The 22,430-nt window shown below is 37.5% G+C and overlaps 1 protein-coding gene and 1 non-coding gene across 3 annotated transcripts in view; one reads left to right on the top strand and one right to left on the bottom strand.

Moving 5' to 3' along the window:
* Positions 1 to 22,430, bottom strand: part of EDIL3 (EGF like repeats and discoidin domains 3) — a 467,856-nt gene that overhangs the window by 57,044 nt on the left and 388,382 nt on the right. The window lies entirely within an intron of this gene.
* TRNAS-GGA lies at positions 15,800 to 15,872 on the top strand. Its single transcript has one exon. It is a non-coding gene; the product is annotated as a tRNA-Ser (tRNA).

Genomic DNA, 22,430 nt, shown 5'->3' with positions numbered 1-22,430 from the left:
GGTCTCTTAATAAAGTTTTGCTGGATTGAGCTGGAACTGCTTCCTAAGTATGTTCAATGGACAGAATCAATCCATGGCAAAGGATGTTGCAGAGCATCACAGCAGGAAATGTTAGCTGCTTTTCTCATGGTTCTCTACACAACATTACTGGTCAAGGAAATATCGTTATAGCTGAAGTAACAATTTTTACTGGGGGTGCAACTAGCTGAAAATCTGCTCCAGTCTTCAGGAATGTGATTGTGAGAACCAGTTTATTCTAGCAGAACTGAATGGCCTGGGTTCACGAACAGCCACTACCCTTACTAGTTATATGTCTTTGGCAAGCTACTTTACCTCTATACAGTTCAGTGTCTTCATGTGAAAAAATGAGAACAGCCCTGTTATTAGTATTTTACAGATATTATGAGGATTAGATGAGTTAATATGTGTGCAAAATAATGGTATATAAAACTTGGTTAACAGTAAAACAATAAGTAAATCTGGGGGAAGAATCTAATATCACTCTGAGTACCTGTTAGAAATATAAATATGGAAACAGGGAAACTAGGTTCCCAGCAACTTTTTATCATAGCACATTTTGGTCACCTTCTCAGGATGTACAAAAAGATAATAATTTCATTTTTCTTAAAGTAAAGAAAATATTAAGTAACTACAATTCACATTTATGGGTGAAATGGTTAACTAAGAATAAGATAATTTATGAAATATTGTACATCTCTCTTTAAATACTAAGATTATGTTATAATAAGGAAATGGTCTCACTGTTTGCAGATGACATGTTACTACACAGAGAAAATCCTAAAGATGTTATCAAAAAACTATTAGAGCTCATCAGTGAATTCAATGAAGTTGCAGGATACAAGCTTAACACATAGAAATCTGCTGCAATTCTATACAATAATAATAAAAAATCAGAAAAAGAAATTTAAGGAAAAGATTCCATTTATCATTGCATCAAAAAGAATAGAATACTTAGGAATAGAGGTACCTACAAGAGGCAGAAGATCTATACTATGAAAACTATAAGCTACTGATAAAAAAAATTAATTCCACAAACAGATGGAATGATATACCATGTTCTTGGCTGGAAGAATCAATACAGTCAAAATGACTACACTACCCAAGGCAATCTATATATTCAATGCAATTCCTATCAAATTACCAAGGGCATTTCCCACAGAACTAGAACAAAAAAAATTGTAAATTTGTATGGAAAAACAGAAGACCCCATATAGTCAAAGCAATCCTAGGAAAGAAAAATGGAGCTGGAGGAGTTAGGTTCCCTGACTTCAGACTATAAAGCTATATTCACCAAAATAGTACAGTACTAGAACAAAAACAGCAATATAGATCAATGGAACAGGACAGAAGGTCCACAAATTAACTCTCACACCTATAGTCAATCAATCTAAAACAAAAGAGGCAAGAACATACCATGGAGAAGACATGGACTCTTCAATAAATGGAATTGGGAAAACGGGGCGTCTACATGTAAGAGAATGGAATTAGAACACTCCCTAACAACACACACAAAATCAACTCAAAATGGATTGAAAACCTAAATGTAAGCCTGGATGCTAGGCAGAACACTCTGATATAAACCACAAGAAAATCTTTGATCCATTTCCTAGACTAACGAAAATAAAAACAAAAATAAATGCGACCTAATTAAACTTAAAAGCTTTTGTCAGCAAAGGAAATCATAAACAAAAAGACAACTCACAGAACTGGAAAAAATATTTGCAAATGAGGCAACCATTGAGGAATCAATCTCCAAAATATATAAACAACTCATGCAGCTCAATATAAAATAACCCACTAAATCAAAAAATGGGCAGAAGATTTAAATAGACATTTCTCCAAAGAAGACATGCATATGGCCAAAAAAACACATTAAAGGTGCTCAACATCACTAATTATTAGAGAAATGCCAAATCAAAACTACAATGAAGTATCACTTCACTCTGTTTTAAAATGTGCTGTGCTTAGTCACTCAGTCCTGTCCAACTCTTTGCAACCCCATGGACTGTAGCCCACCAAGCTTCTCTATCCATGGGGTTCTCCAGGCAAGAGTGGGTTATCATGCCCTCCTCCAGGGGATGCCAACCCAGTTCATCCCTCATGAACCCAGGTGTCCCTCATGGCTATCATCAAAAAGTCTTTAAATAATAATTGCTGGTATATATGGAATTTAGAAAGATGGTAACGATAACCCTGTATAAGAGACAGCAAAAGAGACACAGATGGATAGAACAGTCTTTTGGAGTCTGAGAGAGGGAGAGGGTGGGATGATTTGGGAGAATGGCATTGAATAAGAAACTAATCGCCAGTCCAGGTTCGATGCAGGATACAGGATGCCTGGGGCTGGTGCACTGGGATGATCCAGAGGGATGGTACAGGGAGGGAGGTGGGAGAGGGTTTCAGGATGGGGAACACGTGTAAACCTGTGGCAGATTCATGTTGATGTATGGCAAAACCAATACAATATTTTAAAGTAATTAGCCTCCAATTAAAATAAATAAATTTATATTAAAAAAAACAAAAACAAACAAAAAATAAAATTAAATTAAATTAAAAAATAATAATTGCTGGGAAGAGTGTAGAGAAAAAGGAACCATCCTACATTGTTGGTAGGAATGTAAATTGGTACAACCACTATAGAGAACAATATGGAGGTTCCTCAAAAAACAAAAAATAGAGCTACCATATGATCCACCAATCCCATTCTTGAGAATATATTTGGAGGAAACTCTAATTTGAAAAGACAGAAACAACTTCATGCTCATAGCAGCACTATTTACAATAGCCAATATAAGGAAGCAACCTAAATGTCCATCAGTAGAAGAATGGATAAAGATGTGGTACATATTATTATATTACGACATATTACTTAGCCATAGCAAGGAATGAAACAATGCCATTTGCAGCAACATGGATGGATCTAGAGATTATCATACTATGTAAGTCAAAGACAAATATCATATGATATCACTTATATGTGGGATCTAAAAAAATGATACAAATGACTTATTTATAAAACAGAAACAGACTTAGACAGAAAACAAACCAATGTTCCCAAAGGTAAAATGGTGGGGGAGGGATACATTTGGGATTAACATATATATACTATTATAGTATATATAAATAGATAACCAACAGGGACCTACTGTATAGCATAGAGAACTATATTCAATCTCTTGTAATAACCTATAATGGAAAACAATCTGAAAAAAGATGTACATTTGAATCATCTTGCTGTACACCTGAAACATTGTAAATCAATTATATTTCAATAAAAAAGATGAAACAACCAACATTATAAATATTCAGAGGTAATAAAATAATATTATAAGGGCTGAATCTAATACCCTTATGTTAATTTACTTAATGATATATAAATAAAAATAACTTAATTTTCTGTATTTTTGATGAGAATTTTGTAATATTCTATATAAATTTTGTTTTGAATTCTTTTGAAAAATTATTCTCAAACAATTATAGTTACAAGTAACTAAAACTGACATCAAATTAATAGGTAATCTATGTCCCAATTTCTCCAAAACCTATGTCAGAAAGATTAAAACATTTCTGAAGAGAAATGTAAAACTTTGAAAATTATTAATGAAAATAATCGTATTTTTCTCATTGGATTATTTAAGTGACTTTATGCTGAGTTCCTAAAAAATAAGACCACACTGAAAAGTACAATAAACATATCTTCTTTATTTACCTCTCAAGCCTGATTTTGGTTAGGATGGGAACTTTGACTTACTCCATGAACCACTCAGGGTAGTGACTAATTGAATTACCCTGTAATTGATGGAGTAATTTTTAATAGATTAATGGAGACTTAAACTAGTCTTTGATCAAATAGCATGATGATATCCAATAAGTGTTTTTTAAATACTTTAATTATAGCAGTGCCAAAGCCCAAATAAAGTAGAAAACAAAGAAAATGACCAGTAAATTATATGCATGTAATTTAGAAAACAATAACATAACTTTTAAGTAAGAATTGAAATAGTTTTTTATCTAGTGCTTTTTGAAAGCACAATGAAAGGTCAGCCTATGTAGAAACCTGCATCTTTTTATAAAGGTAAAGATTTAATGAACTGGCATGTACTTCAGTAGAATTTGGTTGGTTGTTGACTTGAAAGAGCTGTTGAATATATATTTTTGACAACTACTTTACTGAATATAATCTTATCAAAGGCATTTGTGTTTTTGTATAACCATTACATATATTAGACACTGACATTTATAAGCATAAAACATCTATATACAAATATGTGTGTCAATATGTATATTTATAGAAATCTCCTTGTTCTGTAACAAATAAATGAAAATCATGAGAATTCTGAAAATAAAAACATCCACAGCATACGGTATGACTCAATGGCAAATGACATTTCATATCGTCAATATTTAGAGGCCCATGAAAAGTAGGAAGGTTGACAGAAAACAGAATATTTTTATGTACCATGCTTGCTGAAGGCACTGTGCATTTTATGTTGATATAAGACTTTGCCATTCCCACAATTTTTAAATCATCCATAGAGTCCTGTACATCATTTTGTTTTATGAGATCATGTAAAGCCTTAATTCTAGACTTTTTGGTCTTAACTGAGTATGTGCATGTTTTATCATGATTGCTTTTTAGGCTAAAACAGCAACAATGCAAAGAAAACCTAGATGTATTTTTTTCTCCTGTCCTTACAAAAGAAAGTAGAAAGGGGCATGGCCTCTTAGGAATCAGGATGAGGTAAATGCTGGAAATTGCTTTGGGAAAATGTAACATCAACATCAATAGCTGAAAAACCGCCTGGGTCAGCATGTTGCCCTGAAGTGATTGGAAGGGAATGGGTAGGTGATGCAGGAAGAGAACTGCCTGCAGATTACAAGATTAAGAGCCACTGACACAGAAAGTGGACTGCTCTAAAGTGCAACATTAAAAAAAAAAATCTTTTGTATACACTGTACATATCACATGGGTAACAAGGAGACAAATTATTCCCATTCAAATATATAGTCAGTAACATTGTCAACATTTTATTTGTGTAAGAAGGACAAGCTCAACTCTGGTGGAAATGGCAGGCAGGGCTTTCTAACTCCTGAGAACTCCAGTCACCACAAATTATAGTTGTCTTCTTGGGGAGCCTCATTAGAAGCCATGGTTATAGAGTCCCTCTCTGAATTTGCATGAAATCAACATGCTTTATTTCTTCATATTAATACATTTATGATAAAGTATTTTATCTGTATTCTTCTGCCATTATTGACATTATTTTCAATTTATTGTTTCCAGGTGGAAGTAGGAACAGCTCATATATACTTGAATTTCCAATCTCATTAAGATTTTCTTTATGTCTCAAAATGAATTTATTATTTATTCTCTTTAACATAGTATCCAAGGTCATTTGAGCTTATTAAGTGGAAAAATATAAAACTGGGTGCTGAATGCTGATAAAATCTGAATACTAGCTGATGAACATATTTTAATTAAGCCCCATAGTGCAATATGACCTGAAATATCTCTAATGAAGTCCCAAACTCGTTAGGTATATGCCTAACAAGTTATAATGATATGGCTCAAGAATAGGGTACATAACTTTCCCAAAATATGTTCTTCTTGACTGCATGTGAACAATAAGATACTCATACTTCCTTCTTTCTGAAGTTGACACATTATTTAAGGGACTCCTGTATACATGCCCGTCTAGAACAAGTGTTCATTTCTTTGTACAGTCAGCTCCAAACAATCTCATATGTGTAAAATCACATTCTTTAAGACTATTCATGCACTATATTTTCTATTATTATAAAATGACTCATAAGCCACAATCATAAATTAGGTATGGAATTAATGAATCCCCTGGAACAAACTTACTATATTAAACTTACTTAATTTTTTTCTATATGTATTCAAGATTTTTAAAACTCTCCAGGTTATACCTCACTTCTCTGAAAGCCCACTTACAGATTTAAGAGAAGACTTTCATGAGATAGTCCCTGTGGTTGGACATCTCGGTAATAATACTAATTAATATCCCATCTGAGACTTCAGGCACAAAATTTCTGACATTTAAACATAATATGAAAAAAATGAAAAAAAAAACCCAGAAAGTTGGGGTATAACTCCTTCTTATTGGGTATAAGTGCTTAAGGATCCTGAAATCTAAAGATATTTTAATGAAATTCAACCACCAATTTAAAGAAAAGAGGTATCATGTAGAAATTATTAGAATAACACTAAAAATACAATTTTAGAAAGTTATTCACAGTGGAAACAGCAGGGAAGTATAAAAACAAAAACTTTAAAAAGCTGTTCATCCTCATAGACAACTCACAAGATCAGTCTCTTATCTTGTGGCTTGTCAAACTTAAACAGGTTATTTTGACATGTTTTTCCCATAACAGAGAAATTTGGTATATTTCAAGAAACGCTGAAATACCTGTTTATGAATCAGAATATAAGCTTTGACCCATCTTTATGGGAAACAGTATCACTACAGGCCCACCACAAATGACTTTTCCAAATTTCCCTTTAGGGGACACTTGGGATGGAGCTCACAAATAAAATTTACTACACTTTAAATGGTTCTAGGTACTTTTGCCATAAGAATCTTTGATGTAGACATCTTTGCCACAGATATTTTTGCATGTAACTAATTGGTTATAAGGCAATTTTACCATAAAAGATAAAAAATAACCTAAAATAAAACTGGGACATTATAAAGCACATAATCACTAAGCATGAAAAATTAATAACAAAACTAAAATGACTTTATTATGAAATAGAGAATATTTGAATACATTTAAAATGGGGCTTCTCAGCCCATTCCCAGGTGGCACTAGTGGTAGAGAACACAGGAGATGCAGGAGACATGGGTTCAGTCCCCGGGTCAGGAAGATGCCCTGGGGTAGGAAATGGCAACCCACTCCAGTATTCTTGCCTGGAGAATCCCATGGACAGAGGTGCCTGCAGGGCTACAGTCCATGGGCTTGCAAAGAGTCGGACATGGTTGAGTGACTAACACTTTCAACACTTTTAAGATGTGTGTAGATTCATAGCTAGACACATTTTAAAAGTGTTGAAAGTGTTAATCCGACTCTTTGCGACCCCACGGACTGTAGCCTACCAGGTTCCACCATTCATGGGATTTTCCAGGCAAGAATACTGGAGTGGGTTACAATTTCCTTCTCCAGGAGATCTTCCTGACCCAGGGATTGAACCCGGGTCTCCCTCATTGTAGCTACTGTTCAGTTCAGTCGCTCAGTCATGTGACTCTTTGTGCAGCACGCCAGGCCTCCCTATCCATCACCAACACCCAGAGTTCACTCAAACTCACGTTCATTGAGTCAGTGATGCCATCCAGCCATCTCATCCTCTGTCGTCCCCTTCTCCTCCTGCCCCTAATCCCTCCCAGCATCAGAGTCTTTTCCAATGAGTCAACTCTTCGCATGAGGTGGCCAAAGTACTGGGGTTTCAGCTTTAGCATCATTCCTTCCAAAGAACGCCCAGGACTGATCTCCTTTAGAATGGACTGGTTGGATCTCCTTGCAGTCCAAGGGACTCTCAAGAGACTTCTCCAATACCACAGTTCAAAAGCATCAATTCTTTGGCGCTCAGCCTTCTTCACAGTCCAACTCTCACATCCATACATGACCACAGGAAAAACCACAGCCTTGATTAGGTATTGTAGGCAAATGCTTTACCATCTGAGCCACCAGGGAAGTCATTAGATTCATAGCAATACTGCTGCTGCTGCTGCTGCTAAGTCGCTTCAGTTGTGTCCGATTCTATGCGACCCCATAGACGGCAGGCCACCAGGCTCCCCCATCCCTGGAATTCTCCAGGCAAGAACACTGGAGTGGGTTGCCATTTCTTTCTCCAATGCACAAAAGTGAAAAGTCAAAGTGAAATCGCTCAGTCGTGTCCGACTCTTAGCGACCGCATGGACTGCAGCCTACCAGGCTCCTCTGTCCATGGGATTTTCCAGGCAAGAGTGCTGGAGTGGGTCGCCATTGCCTTTTCCCATAGCAATACTACACATATAACATATTCTTTTTTTGCAGGTTGTACCTATTCTTGTATTCAAAGTTTTGCATTCATTGAAATATCCTTTTTTTTTTTGCTTGCTGATTACTTTGTTGGGCATCACACTTGTTTCTTTTTTGCTAGACTTTCTTCCTTCATTAAGAGAGTATTTGTTTCCATACTAGGATGCATATTTGTAGCTGAGCTTCATATCATATTATGAATGATTAGGCATTGTTGTTGGTTCTTGACATCCTGTTATATGTCTATTGATATTCCAAAGTTCTGTGGGAAGTGTCAACTCTGTACCTTCCAGGCCTTTGACTCTGGCCACTTCCTGCTCCTATGCAAAGTATTTCAAAATAACCAACTCTTGGGGCATGTCCTCATATGTCTGTTTAATAAAGCCATCAACAATGTCACTATCCAGAAGAAATACTAACGCATTTCAACCAGTTGAAAGCAAATTGTCAAAACAAAACTATAACCAGTTATTTCATGGTCAAACTGCCTGATGAAAAATTAGTTATGCAGTGAAAATGTGGCAAAAAATGCTTATAGCAAGATACAGCAAAAAAGCTATGGAGAAAATACTGGATATGCTTTTTAATACCATCTGTTCTGAAAAAGCGTGACCTTGTAATGCATTGCCTCCAACTCTTTTGTAGAGTAACATTTTCTTTAACAAGTAACATCAAGTGGCATAAAAGATCAGGTAGAAATTATGCTTTAAAAGCAAGATATGTCACTGTTGTTAGAGAGATTGGAAGTTAAATTATGAAGAATCATTCTGATATAACCTATTATTTTAACTTGCAGATCAAAACAACATCTTGTATTTTCAAGTTGGAAATTATAAATAAAAGTAATCCAACAAAAGGGATTTCCCTGGCAGTCCAGTGGTTAAGAATCTGCGCTTCCTCTCAGGGAACACAAGTTTGATCCTTGTGAGGGGAACTAAAATCTCACAGGCCTCATGGTGAGCCCTGACCGGGCTCCCACCACCCAGCCACAAAAAGTAGTCCAACAAGAAAAACACAGACATTGAAACAATGTATCTAATGCTTCTGCAGTGAGAATGCTTTTCGATGTTGCTTTTTTAAAGATATATTTGATTATATTAAGGACTTTACCTCCTGTGATTTGTTTCAGAATTTGAAAGTCATGAATAGGTGCTGAATTGTATCAAATTATTGTCTATTCATATTGAGATGATTATACATATGTCTCCTTTAATGAGCAGTCATGAACCCAATCAACCTAAGAATCAGATGCTGACAATACCTATATGTGCATTTTCCACTGTTTTCCTGCTTCTCTGGAACATGTTTACTAATCATACATTTTCTGTTGTTTCCTTACTTTTTCAAGCACAGTTCTACTAGATATGAATGGACCTCTAAATAATATTTAGTTCTAAGCGTTTTAAAAATTCTTAAAGGAGAGACATACAGTGATATTTTGGGATTGTCTTTTTCATTCAATATTATATTACTAAGATTTATCAATATGTTTGTTTATAAGGCATATTTACTTTAGTGACTGTAGTATTCCACATGCACATATAAGTCAATACATCTACCTAGTCTAATGACTAGTCTAATGATATGAATATTTAACTATTTTCAGTTTTGTTTTTTAAAATCAGTGCTATGAGACTCATAGAAAACAAACTACCAGTGGTTACCAGTGAAAGAGGGATCGGAGGGGAAATACAGGGATGGAGGAGTGGGAGGTACAGCTCTTGGGTGTCATAGAGGCTACAAGGATGCATTTTACAACACAGGGAATATAGTCTATATTTTGTAATAACTGGAAATGGAGTAACTATTAAAAATATTAAAAATAGAAAAAAATCAATGGTATTAACCTTCTTGTACTTGTTTCCTGGTGTATATAGTACTCAGAATTTTTTTAGCGATGATACTTATTTAACTTATATGCAGAGTACATCACATGAAATGCTGGGCTGGATGAATCACCAGCTGAAATCAAGATTGCCAGGAGAAATATCAACAACCTCCGATATGCAGATGATCTAACTCTAATAGCAGAAAGTGAAAGGTAACTAAAGAACCTCTTGATGATGGTGAAAGAGGAGAGTGAAAAAGCTGGCTTAAAATTCAACATCCAAATAACTAAGACCATGGCATCTGGTCCCATCACTTCATGGAAAATAAGGGTAAAAGTGGAAGCAGTGACAGACTATTTTCTTGGGCTGCAAAATCCCTGTACATGGTGACAGCAGCCATGAAATTAAAAGATGCTTGCTTCTTGGAAGAAAAGCTATGACAAACTTAGAGTATTACAAAGCAGAGATGTCACTTTGCTGACAATGGTCTGTACAGTCAAAGCTATGGTTTTTCCAGTAGTTATATACAGATGTGAGAGATGGACCATAAAAAAGCCTGAGTGCTAAAGAACTGATGCCTCTGAATTGTGTTGGTGGAGAAGACTCTTGAGAGTCCCTTTGACGGCAAGATTAAACCAGTCATTCCTAAAGGAAAACAACCCTGAATATTCATTAGAAGGACTGATGCTGAAGCTAAAGCTCCAATAGTTTGGCCATTGGATGTGAAGAGCCAACTCATTGGAAAGGCCCTGATGCATGGAAAGTCTGAAGGCAAAAGGATGGCTGATGATAAGATGGTTAGATAGCATCACCAATTCATGAAACTGAGCAACTCCAGGAGATGTTGAAGGATTGGAGAGCCTGGCATGCTGCAGTCCATGGGATCACAAAGAGTCAGACAGACAAAGCTACTGAATGACAACAATAGCAAACAACAAATAGATTTTTTGGTTGTGGAGTGCACGAATGTGTAATTTTATAAATTTACTTAGCAATTTCCAAAATGATTTTATCAGTTTATATTCCTACCAGAAAGATATATACATTTTCCACTTTCAATTTCCTGTCTTGGTGAGTAACATTAGTAGATTATTTTAGGAAGATCATTTTATGCATTCCTTTGATAAATTCTTTTTTATTAGTAAACATATTTAAACCTTGATGGATTCAATTTAGTAATGTTCTGTTGCTTTTTACATTCTTGCATTTTACAAGTGAGATTCTAAATCATTTCCTTTCTTGTACTTTTCCCCAGTTTTAGTATGAGGAAATCATGATTTTATAAAAGAATTTGGGAAGCCTTTTTCTTTTACTTTAGAATAGTTCATGTAACACAGAAGGTATATGTTTTTGAAAACTGTCAAGTCTGGCTTGACATCTATAATAATGGTAAGTCTATTGAAGGATTCTTTGCTCTCCCTCTCTCTTTTCTGTGCCATACAGGTTTCCAGTTTTCTTTGAGTAAATATATTTTGATAATGTACCTTTTGCTATAAATATGTGTGTGTATATATATATATAGACACATATAATATCTCTATATATGAAGTAACTATGGTATGATGCTAACTTTTGTTAGATTTAGGCATTATATTATTCTCTGTACATGACTGAAATATTTAAAAAACACAGTAGTCCCTGGGGAAGGCCTTAAGTCATCCTTGTTTTTACATCTTAAGAAGAATGGAGATGAGGGCTAGCATAGACTCTACTGCTGCTGCTGCTAAGATACTTCAGTCATGTCTGACTCTGTGCGACCCCATAGATGGCAGCCCACCAGGCTCCCCTGTCCCTGGGATTCTCTAGGCAAGAACACTGGAGTGGGTTGCCATTTCCTTCTCCAATGCATGAAAGTGAAAAGTGAAAGTGAAGTTGCTTAGTTGTGTCTGACCCTCAGCGACCCCATGGACTGCAGCCTTCCAGGCTCCTGTGCCCATGGGATTTTCCAGGCAGGAGTACTGGAGTAGGGTACCATTGTCCTCTCCGATAGACTCTGCTAAGCTATCTCGTTTTCAGTAATAATGACATGATGTGTTCCATTTTGCAATATACCTTCAAAACACATTCAATCTTCAAATGAAAAAATATCATATTTAAGCAACTTCTAATGTTTTTAAAGAAATTCTGCTTGACCAACATGAGTCTAAGCCTAATAAAAGCTAGTATACTTGTGTTTAAAAATCAAAGCTCTTTCATTTTACTTTTTGGCATTTCACATAACTTCTTTTCATTACTGCAACCATACCACTAACATTGAGCCATTCGTTTTAAAGAAAGATTTTCTTTTTAGTTGAATTCATTTTGTATAATTAGTTTTCATGTTTCTAGATTTTTGCTGCCTTTGGCATATGACAGCTATAGCAAAATCAGGTACATATGAAATAACAATGAAATCTGAAATATTTCATAAATTATATTAAAAATGTTTGTGTTTCATAATGATAGATAAGGAAAGTCAATATAATTGTCTTTCATAAATTTTATCATTTTCTTATTATAAGTTTTATGGAAAACAAAATTTAACATACAGACCTTAAAGATTTTTTAAAACCATGTATAACAATAACAAACTTTAATGAAAGTAATTAAAAAATATTTATTGCCTTCCTGACATGTACTGCCATGCCTCTCCCAACCCAGCTTTTCTAATACTGCGTGATGCCTAGTACAAAACTAGATGCTCAACAAATTTTGTTTTTATTTTCTCAGTACTGAATGAGCCACAAAATTAGTACATCTACACACCAAAATTAATACACTGACATTTGACATTCATGTGAAACTTGAATAAAAGGGGCTCTAAGCCTTTTTTTCAATCCAGTCTATATTGTTCAGCTGATCCCTCCATCATAGTAGATACCATACTGTGTTCACAATAATCTGTTTATGGAGGTTTGTCATCTACTAGATTTTGCACTCCTTAGGGTCCTCCAATCATGGTTTAGTCATCCTTGCATCTTCCAAGTTTATTGCATGGTCTGCATATGTTAGGTATCTGAGAACATGTTTATTAGATGGTAAACAGATCAAATGGAAAGAAATTGGGTCAGGAACACAGACTGGGTTCATTTTTAAATACAGCAGAATCATTTTTTCTTCAGAGATTAGCAGCAAGGAAAAATGATGTGTAGATATGTAAAGAAGTGTTGAGGGAAGAAAAAGACTTTCCTGAAAGAGAAGTTTTAAGACACAGTATTAAGAATTTCATGATGATAGTCCTTGGCACCGTGAATTCGGCAGCACTGCCAAACTTTGGCAGGAAAAAAATTAATGAGAATGATTTTAATGCTTTGTCAGTAATACAGAATGAAGGAAAGGTCCCTAGAATCAAAGAGTGGTAGTGAGAATGGAAAACCCAGGGACAATCTGATAGGTGAAAGGGCAGGGTCTCTCTTGCTTTTTTGCACTGTTCATTCAATTTAATCAGAGCTTTCATCAAGGTAATGAGCACCAAAATGACAGCCAATGACAGCCCTCAGGAATAAGAGTGAGTTAACACATCTAGCTCAGAAGCAGGTAGGTAAAGATGTGGGGACACGTAGGAGAAACTAGTAGAATATCAAGCCCAATGTCATTTTGCCAAGTAAGTTTCAGAATCAGAAGACTAAGTGAAGCAGTATGGGTTGGATTCTCTTGCAAGGGCTAGAAAGATGGACTCTGCAAATGTGAACTCCACATTGACTAAAGAGGCTGGATCAGAGAGATGATAAACATAGGGACAATGAAAAGAGATGAAGTCAGGCCAGTTGGTCTTAAGTGTCTTGGGAGATAGCATGTTAAGTGTGGCTGATGGAATTTTGGGGACCCAAGGGTAAGGTCCGTCTAGTCAAGGCTATGGTTTTTCCAGTAGTCATGTATGGGTGTGGGAGTCGGACTGTGAAGAAGGCTGAGTGCCAAAGAATTGATGCTTTTGAACTGTGGTGTTGGAGAAGACTCTTGAGAGTCCCTTGGACTGCAAGAAGATCCAACCAGTCCATTCTGAAGGAGATCAACCCTGGGATTTCTTTGGAAGGAATGATACTAAAGCTGAAACTCCAGTACTTTGGCCACCTGCTGCAAAGAGTTGACTCATTGGAAAAGACTCTGATGCTGGGAGGCATTGGGGGCAGGAGGAGAAGGGGACGACAGAGGATGAGATGGCTGGATGGCATCACGGACTCGATGGACGTGAGTCTGAGTGAACTCCGGGGGTTGGTGATGGACAGGGAGGCCTGGCGTGCTGCTATTCATGGGGTCGCAAAGAGTCGGACACAACTGAGCAACTGAACTGAACTGAACTAAGGGTAAGAGAAGACAAGAGACCTGTGGCAGAAAGCTGCAGATATCAGAGATGTCCAACAATAAGTACTGTGTAAGCAGGCAGGAGGAGAAGTGGATGACAGAGGATGAGATGGCTGGATGGCATCACTGACTCGATGGACGTGAGTTTGAGTGAACTCCGGGAGTTGGTGATGGACAGGGAGGCCTGGCGTGCTGCGATTCATGGGGTCACAGAGAACTGGACATGACTGAGCGACTGAACTGAACTGAAGCAGTACTATACAAGTAGAGTGAATGAAGGGGTATCAAATGGGGACTGCTAGCGGCTTTGCAGAGGTCTTCTAGAAAACAACAGGTAAAGTTCCAAACACTGTATATCATGGAACAGGGACGGGGCATAAGACTATGTCCCCTCAGTGACTGGATTCTCTTCTTAGGGACTATTGGTGAGGCTGACTTTGGTAAGGGCTGGAATATCACGCAGGGAATCAGCTCAAAGGCTGAAGAGAATTCTTGTCCAACGCTGCATACGGCATGAGAGAGGAATAGCTGGATATGACCCAAAGTTCATTTGACAGGGTTTTATATGTCCCTTGTCTTGGAATAAGATAAAGTCCAAAGAGTGGGACTCTCAGGGATACTGCTGTGATTATGCATCGACTTCCCGCGATTGTGGGGGCTCAAAGTACACAGAAGTAAAATGCCAGAGAAGCCACCACACTGATGAACTCCATCCAGATCAGTGAGGAGCAGAGGGCCCTGAAAAGTGCTCTACCAGATGTCATCTGTGCTTCCACCTGTTCCTTGGCATCAGTGGCAACCCATTCACAACCAGGCAGCTTCTAAGCTGCCCATGACAGACTGCATATTATGATGAACCCACATGTGTCACACATCACAGTACTAAGCAAAGATGTATGCACACACAAACGTACATGGAAAGACTATACTTTCTACAATTTAAAAATTTCATTGATTTACTCCTCAAACACTTCCTTGCTCCATCTTCTTCCATTCCAGACTAAGTAAAAGGAAGAATGCAGGAGACTGGGAAGGATCTTTCTGCTTGCTGTCTGCAGATTCTTTTTCATGCTAAGGTAGGTTATATTCCCTCTTATGCTGATTACTCTGGAAAAAAATAATCAGAAATACATATAATAAAAATCTCTCATAATCAATATAAGGCACTGCACTAGTTTTCTGTTCTGGCATAATTTTTTCTACAATTTAGCAAGTCTCAGTGAGGCATACCTACTAGGAAAAATAGAAGGTATATTTTGATTGGACAAAATATTCCTTAAGAATAATTCCCATTGTTTTTCTTTACTCTTTGTTGTAAATATGTAGTATGGGCTTTCAGTGATAGGATTTAATTGAATTTAATTGTAATGCCTGTATGTTGGTGCTGTGCCCAGAAATTTTGGGGAAATGAATAATTTTTGTATACCAAAGAAATAAATAAAGGCCATACACTCTCTGCTCTAAAATGTCTTGCTTATTCTTGTTCCTGAAATCAAGTTTGGGTTAAAATAAAAAATTTTATTTTTGAAATAAATAAACTTTTTGAAATAAATAAACTGACCCTGATTTTATGTTAGCTTGAAGTGTCTTGATTATTTTTTGTATTTCACTTGTCTCGTGTCTGGGCTTCCCTGGTGGCTCAGAGGTTAAAGCGTCTGCCTGGAATGCAGGAGACCTGGGTTCGATCCCTGGGTCAGGAAGATCCCCTGGAGAAGGAAATGGCAACCCATCCCAGTACTCTTGCCTGGAGAATCCCATGGAGGGAGGAGCCTGGTAGGCTATATAGTCCATGGGGTTGCAAAGAGTCGGACACGACTGAGTGACTTCACTTTCAGTTCACTGCTACTGCTGCTGCTGCTAAGTTGCTTCACTAGTGCTAGTTAAAAAAAAAGTTTAATTCTTTACTTTAAAATTCAGTACATTAATTCATGCACTTTTACATCTGCTCTTAACAGTTGTTTGTACAGTCTTGTATTATTATTTTATACATAATACATGTGTAAAATGTATGTATCTCATATATTATATACTATATTATTATATATAATATGTATTATAGACACAATATATTCTAAAAAATAAGTGTTATTCCTCAGTCATCTCCACCTCTCTGTGATCCTATGGACTGTAGCCCACCAGGTTTCTCTGTCCATGAGGTTTTCCAGGCAAGAATACTGGAATGGGTAGCCATTCCCTTCTCTAGGGGATCTTCTTGAACTAGGGATTGAACCCAGGTCTCCTGCATTATAGCAGATTTTTTACTATCTGAGCCACCAAGGAAACCAGCAAACTACTCCAATGATTTAAAAAAAGCAAAACAAAACACAATAATTTGTATAACAGATCAGTCATCAAGTACTCACTAATACTTGCAACATTTTTATATGTTTATGAACTGGAAAAATTCCAAGTAACCAAGATATAGCTTATATAACAAAGTTATCTCATCAGATGGTTTATAATATAGAATTAAAGTTTGATGATACGGATTTGAATTTTTAATCTGCTGTATACTAGCTTGGTAACCTTATGTAATTAACCTCCTTGAATACACTTGTAAAATGAGACATATAGTTTTAGAGGATTTTCAAGTTTCCTTTTATTAGAAAATCTCTGACTCCCTATGCTACATGTTAATCGAAAATAACCACTTCTATTAAATTTCGTCTTCTACTCCATTTATCCAACATTAATCCAACATTTATTGAATGCCTACTATGTGCTAAGCACTCCGGTGACTAAAATTCCCTCGTGGAACTCTGGTGTCAAGGGAGAAGCAGACTTGGACCACATAGATTACAGCAGGGGTATGGACCCCCACCCCCTTGTGGGGAAGGCGATAGCACCCCATGCCAGTGCTCTTGCCTGGAAAATCCACAGATGGAGGAGCCTGGTGGGATGCAGTCCATGGGGTCGCACAGAGTTGGACACGACTGAGTGACTTTCATGCATTGGAGAAGGAAATGGCAACCCACTCCAGTGTTCTTGCCTGGAGAATCCCAGGGATGGGGGAGCCTGGTGGGCTGCTGTCTATGGGGTCACATAGAGTCAGACACGACTGAAGCGACTTTGCAGCAGCAGCAGCAGCAGCATGGACCCCTGGAGGCAGGGGAACGGTGCCAGGAGCTGTGGGGAGCCAGCGGAGCAGAGGTGGGCCCGAATATTGAAGGATGCTTATGAGTTAGACAGCGAGAAAAGGAGGGAGGAACATTCTAGACAAGGAAAAGTGTACTTGCAAATGTGTAATATCTTCAAAGAGTTTTCTGTGTTTACAGGAGGATGATTTTCTTGTGGCTAGAATATATGGCAGAAGAACCTTAGGAGAGGAGGCTGGAATGGAAGGTTTGAACAATTTGTGAAGGGCTTTTCTTAGTCACCTGCCATAGTTAGTAAATGAAGAAATATATAGCCTATAAGGAATTTAGATTTTAACTTTAATGTGCTCTTTTAAAAAGGAAAGGCACTTAAGATTTTATCATGTACTCTACTTGAACAAAACCTTTAACATCTCTGGATTTTAGGTTCTTGGTAAAATGCCTAATCCCACTGCTTAATACTACATTTCTGCTTTTCAATCTTCTTAGGTCTATCTCTAAATTTGGGCAGTCCCAGCTATCAATTTTTATATAAATCACTCCATTTTCAAATGGCATTTTTTCTTCTTGTTTAGTGTTCAGTAGCATAAAATCTATTGCCAATACCTAGCTTGTGAGCAATTCAGTAGCACTGTATACCTTTGAGAAAAAAATACCATATATTTATATAGTATGATGCAAATTGAAATCTTTTCACTTAGCCAGGTTACCAAATGGAATTCTATCTTTAATTTCTGGTGACTTTAGTATGCTGACTTTTTCATGTTTATTATTTGTCAAAATATATAGCCAATTTTTCATCTAGGGAGAAATTTCCTATAACACATTTTAGGTATGCCAGAAAAGAAAGCAGCTGCTAAAAATCAATTTTCCATTTCTGAAAAGTGCAGATCCTTTGTGTATATGTGGCTTATATTTCAAAGTATTTGCTTCTTACAGCTTAATCTTTTCAGTGGTCACTGCAACTATGCCTCATTAACCATATATATGTCCAGTATAAGCAGACTCATCACTTGTATCCAAACTGCCACATTTTTGTTATAGTCTCTGAGGAGGAAACAATTACATATTTAACAAAGAATCTGGAAAGAGTAATGTAACACATGTAACACATTCTTTTTCATATTTCTTTGGGTTAAAATTTTTTTGTTTTACAGCTCCTACCAGGGAATACATACCTAAATATCATTATATATGTCGCACATAGCTTATATATATATAACAATTAACTATATATCATATAGTTTATTATGAAAAATCTCAAATGACATTTATTATAATGTAACCAATGTCTACTATAAAGCAAAATAGATCCCTGGCTGGGGTCCCAAACTGGATTACTCTGAATCTCTCAGGACCTCTCTTAGGTACAGTGTTGTCATTTGACTATACAGGATACACCTGTCTGCAACTTGTCTTTTCCCACTGAAAATGACCCTCCTTGTTTAGATATTACCATTTCAAATCCACACTAAAATTGATCATGAAGCTATCTTTGTAAGTTCTTTCTCATATTTGAGGACAAAAGTAATGGCAGCGTTATGTACGGCAGCCAAAATCAACACATATGTGTGTTGACATTTCGAGTGATTTATGTGCTTATCAGACTGCTCAATAAAACAATGCATAATTACCAACTCTACTGACATATGAAAGAACTAATGATATTTTCTTGACACAGGCGCCTTCTTTTTAAAAGGTAAATGCAATTCAGTCAGTTTATGTTTATTAAAGTTAAGTATATGTCTACATTAATGACTAATTAAAATCACGTTCCCATAAGAGCCAAAGGAAAACAGCCCTTCTTTCCATTTTCCTCTGGATTCGGTGCCTGTTCCATTTTGCAAAGAGCTCATCTGTTCTAGTCAGGAAATACATGGAAGAGCTTTCTCTGTAAAGCTGCAGCCTGCATTTACTGGCACCTTAGTCATTTTTGGCCTGGGTACCCCTAGATAGGGCTTCTCTGGTGGCCCAGATGGTAAAGAATCCACCTGCAATGCAGGAGACCAGGGTTCAATCCTTGAGTTAGGAATATCCCCTGGAGAAGAAATTGGCAACCCACTCCAGTATTCCTTCCTGGAAAATCTCATGAACAGAGGAGCCTGACAGGCAACAGACCATGGGGTCACAAAGAGTCAGACACGACTGAGCAACTAACACTCACCCACTCCCTGGGCAATTGCATATCCTTTCTGAGACTATTTCCTATAAAGTAGGGTTCATATCTGGAGAAGGCAATGGCAACCCACTCTAAGTACTCTTGCCTGGAAAATCCCATGGACGGAGGAGCCTGGTAGGCTGTAGTCCATGGGGTCGCGAAGAGTCAGACATGACTGAGCGACTTCACTTTCACTTTTCACTTCCATGCATTGGAGAATGAAATGGCAACCCACTCCAGTGTTCTTTTCTGGAGAATCCCAGGGACGGCGGAGCCTTGTGGGCTGCCACCTATGGGGTTGCACAGAGTCGGACACGACTGAAGTGACTAAGCAGCAGCAGCAGCAGCAGCAGCAGCAGCAGCAGCAGCAGCAGCAGGGTTCATATCAGCTGCCTCTGATCTCTTCATCTAATTGCTCTTAGGGTCAAGTGAGATACGAAAATATTTCTGTAAAAGTAAAATTCTGTACCAAGATGCATTTTTTAATGACTTCCTTTTATCAATACATTTAGTCAAAAATATGTTTCTTCCTAAAGAGCAATACAAGCTGAGGTTCCTAGAAATAAAATGACATCAATATAAAATCCAACATAAAGATGTAATAAGTAGCAAGAGCAGCTATATTATGACCACCAAGGATGACATTTCTTAACTCGAGGTTAAAAGCCAACATCACTACTTGTAGGAGTGGTCAGCTTTTCACACTGAGAATTTCTGAGAAGGGGTATTTTTAAGTCATTGGAAGAAGATTTTTAAGAGAAAATGAAATTGAATATTAAGGCTTTGATTCCCAAGTTGATTTAGGGTCACAAAGTAAACTTCAGATTGCTTCCTTTCACTTCCATGTGGCTCAGGATAGTTGAAACCTAGCAGTGCAGTAGCAGTTCTCCCGTAGGTCCCGAAACACTAGGACCTGAGAGTGTGGGGAAACAGAAACTCTCTTATTCTAACAAATGCTGAGCAGAGAGAAGCAGCAGCTCCTTACCATTTGCTTTTCCTCTTCCAGCTATAAGAAAACATTAATCCCATTAGATAAAGATCTAGGATCTCACCACCTTCCTTTGTGCTCCTCTGCTCCACACCCCGGAGAAGGTGATGGCACTCCACTCCAGTACTCTTGCCTGGAAAATCCCATGGACAGAGGAGCCTGGTAGGCTGCAGTCCACGGGGTCGTGAAGAGTCGGACACAACCGAAGCGACTTAGCAGCAGCAGCAGCCCCACACCCTGTGTGAGGGTTGCCTTTGTTCCCATTGTCCAAATGTGAGGCTTCACTAAAGGTCTGTGAAATAGAGATGGCTCCTACACGGAGGAGATATATTGCCTGGAAGAATGTTCTGATTACTTCCCTTGCTGATGCTGTCTTAAAATTTGTTATTACTCCTTATCTTTCAGGAAGGGGAGTTGGAATGTCTTTGATGATTATTTTGAGCCTTTACAGAGTGTGCTTTGGAATCAGTCCTTTGAGTGAAAGGAGACAGAGGATGGAGGGGGTACAGGATGTCTAAAGAGACAAATGGATCTTGTAAGAGGTGTGTGATGAAAGTATGGACTTTAGGTGTGGCAGATGGGTAGTCGGGGTGGCCCCATGATTTTCACCCTCCCTGCTGTCCACACTGTTGCACACTTCCCTCCACAGAGTGCAGGCAAGACCTGTGACTTGCTTCTAACCAACAGAATAATACAATGAGATTTCAGTTTCTGTTCACATTACATTATTTAAGACTCAGCAGACTTCAGCTAGAGTTTCTTTCTAGTAGCTTCATAAATTGAGAGACCATGCTGAGAAATTTACTTGGCAGGAAACTGTGGATTACCTCTAGGAGAATGTGACCTCCAGCAACTAAAGGTGTCCTCTAGGACATGAGGGCAGCCTCCAGCTGCCAGCCAGAAAAACACTTGAGCCCTCATATGGCAACAGGGAAATGAATTCTGACAACAATTCGAATTGGCTTGGGAGCAGATTTTTCCCTAGTCAAGCTTCCAGACGTGAATACAGCCCAACTGACACCTCGATTGCATTCTTGAGTCCTTGAGAAGAGGACCCAGCTACTAGACTCCTGACCACAGAAATATGACCAAATAAATATGCATTGTTTTAGTTTGCAATAATTGGTTACACAGCAACAGAAAATGAATACACCAAATAACGGAGAAGAAAGAAAGATGACTTGGCAAAATGATTAGATGTCAAGTAATAAAGAAAAAGATGAAAGCAATACTTTAACTGAAGGTCACAGGGCAGCATGGGGGAATGGATACCATGACTGTTCTGTATTATTTACAAAGAGTAAAGACCTGCATTTGTGAACGTAATGTGAAGCATTGCTGCACAGCCTACCTTTAGAATGCAAAGCCATTTCAACTTATCCTGTATTTTTCAGATTCTGAATCTTTTCTTCCTATTAAACATTTATATTGCTTGCTTCTTTAGTGCTATCTCTGTATTTCATTTTTCATTTCATGGCTTTGTTTAGAATCTCTATAGCAACTGGTCTACTCCCACTTCCTTTCTTTACCTAGTTGAACTGCTAAAACTCTACTTTTCCTAATAACATAAATAGTGAGATTTGACATTGTAAAAGTCTCTTTTATTAGGGGTAAGAGTACAATGAAGTAGTTAAATCTCTTCTTTTTAATTAGGAAAAGCTAGATGCACTTTCTGGTAACCAATCACTCTGTCTTACTGTATTTGCCTCATCAATTCACCATCTGCTTCCAAATTTCATCCAACAACATGTTTTTCTTCTTTGATCACACCTCTTATTTTCTCACTTTTATTTAAATTCACATGAACCTTATGAAAGTTAACACGTTCATGCTCTCAACACTGCACATATAATCAGAGTCTCTTGGCCACTCATTGCCAATTAATCTTGAGTTAAACGTGAGTTAAGCAGCACATGGAACACAGTATCTGGACAACTTGGTGATGAAACCACAGGGGGTGGTGTGGGGTGAGGGGAAACAGGGTCACAGTTATAGATAGCATCTCTCATGTTTTGGCA

The sequence above is a fragment of the Oryx dammah genome, unplaced genomic scaffold (genome assembly GCF_014754425.2).
Source record: "Oryx dammah isolate SB20612 unplaced genomic scaffold, SCBI_Odam_1.1 HiC_scaffold_5, whole genome shotgun sequence".
Classification (NCBI taxonomy): Eukaryota; Metazoa; Chordata; class Mammalia; order Artiodactyla; family Bovidae; genus Oryx; species Oryx dammah.
The sequence above is the reverse complement of the archived record's forward strand: the minus strand, read 5'-3'. Positions and strand labels throughout refer to the sequence as shown.